Source organism: Engraulis encrasicolus, chromosome 22 (assembly GCF_034702125.1).
Source record: "Engraulis encrasicolus isolate BLACKSEA-1 chromosome 22, IST_EnEncr_1.0, whole genome shotgun sequence".
NCBI lineage: Eukaryota > Metazoa > Chordata > Actinopteri > Clupeiformes > Engraulidae > Engraulis > Engraulis encrasicolus.
Window position 1 is genome coordinate 31,633,000 of NC_085878.1, and position 2,035 is coordinate 31,635,034.

The window sequence follows — 2,035 nt, forward strand, 5'->3', positions numbered from 1 at the left end:
TCCCAGGGCCTAGCTATGGTTCTGGGCCATCAACTGGGCTTTCCCCTGTTCATCACCCCCACATACTGGAGGAAGGAAAGACAAACAGTACCCCTCCAGATACCCAATCCCCACACGCACACACGCACGCACACACACACACACACACACACACACACACACACACACACACACACACACACACACAACAAACACACACACACACACACACACACACACACACACACACACACACACACACACACACACACACACACACACACACACACACACAAACGCACAAACGCACACACACACAAACACACACCACACACTGCTCACCCCAACCCCTATCAGCACAAATGATGAACCTTAGAGGGCGTGTGTGTGTGTGTGTGTGTGTGTGTGTGTGTGTGTGTGTGTGTGTGTGTGTGTGTGTGTGTGTGTGTGTGTGTGTGTGTGTGTGTGTGTGTGTGTGTGTGTGTGTGTGTTTGGGGCATAAAAGCCCACCGTGAAGAAACAAAGGTCCATCCCTGACACACAGGTTAAAGAGTTATGGATGAAAGTTCAGGAGCATGAGGGTTGTTGGAGTGAGGTGGGCTTTTATTAGTGAAAGTGAAAGTGAAAAGTGAAAGCCCACCTGGGAAACTGCAAGTCCAACTCCCCATTGTCATTGTGACACAGCAATCCACAGCACAGCACACAAAAGTGCACACTGCACACACAACAAAACTGCATTTATGCCTCACCCGTGCAAAGGTTCATGGCGTGGGGTGATTGGGAGACTCTGTTGGGGTTGCTACAGGTGAAGAGTGTTGGTCTTCAGTCGTGTCAGGAGCGGAGTGGAGCAGATTGGAGGAGAGGAGCGTAATGAGTAACAAGAGACTTACGAGTGAAGTGATTGGCTGCTGAGAGGTGACAAAAAGCTGCTCCCCTGATGTCCCTACCTGCTTCCTGCCCCCTCCCCCCTGTTGTATCCCTGTGTTCAAGCCATTTCCCTCCTGAATCCGTGTGAGGACCCCATGGAGGGGGGCCCCCATGTGCAAAACGAACTGGGAGCTTACAAATGAAGGAATGATCGTAAAATCGGTCGAAAAAAATTGTATGAAGGGGACGGAGATGAATGTTTGTGTGTTTAGGTTTGTGTTTGCTCCTCAGAAGAGGCCTGGTGTGTGTGTGTGTGTGTGTGTGTGCGCGTGTGCGCGTGTGCGCGTGTGTGTGTGCCTGTGTGCTTGTGTGCCTGTGTGTGTGTGACTGGTGTGTGTGTGTGTGCATGCATAGGTATGTGTGTATACAGTGAGAAATCCTGTGCTTTGAAACCCACTAAGCTGTGTGCATGTGGCGCCCCTGTCACCACTGAAGACCACTTGAAGAGCACTTTCACAGTGCACTCACAATGGAGACACTTTAGCTGTCAAGAGCTAGTTGATGGACTGGACATCTTTCTTTCATTCATTCATTCATTCATCATTCATTCGTTCACTCATTCATTCACTCGCACATGCAATACAAGACAAATCTCTCTGAGAAAGTGGAAAAGGAAAAAGGAATACATTTTCGAGTTCAAGTTCTGTAAGTCATAATAGAAGACTCTAATCAGCTGCTACCTCTAGTATTATTGTAATTTGTTGGTATTAAATTTATTGTTACTATCCAGATGTTTTCAGATTGTTTCTTCTTCTTTTTTTTAAAGTATTCCACATGTCTGCAGTTAAAGTCATGTTTAAAAACCACACACATAATCTTGACATGTTTGTACGTATGTTCTTCTTAAGCAGTAAGTAAACTGTATGTCCACATGTAAGCTCTGTCGATGTGATATATTTTTTTTATCCATACTCTGAAGCATCGGTTTGTTTTATAGTAAATTATCCTTACTCCCATCTTCAAGCCCATTATTTTATTTTATTTTTCCACTGTAAAACCAACATTTGTCTTCAAGACCACTACTATGTCTCAATGTCTGAGGAAGAAGAGTTTTGTGAAGGTTCACTGTTGTCCATAACGTGGCTGTGCACAGGAAGGTGGGAAGATCACACCGTCAGTCTTCCCTAGT

At 45.8% G+C, this 2,035-nt stretch overlaps 1 protein-coding gene across 2 annotated transcripts in view; it reads left to right on the plus strand.

The window, feature by feature from the left end:
• The window catches only part of nkd1 (NKD inhibitor of WNT signaling pathway 1), a 63,964-nt gene extending 63,830 nt beyond the window's left edge, over positions 1-134 (plus strand). For both annotated transcript variants that reach the window (XM_063189039.1, XM_063189040.1), the window contains exon 10: positions 1-134. This exon is cut by the window's left edge. The gene's annotated coding sequence lies outside the window, so the exon portion shown is untranslated.
• Positions 135-2,035: the final 1,901 nt, after the last annotated feature.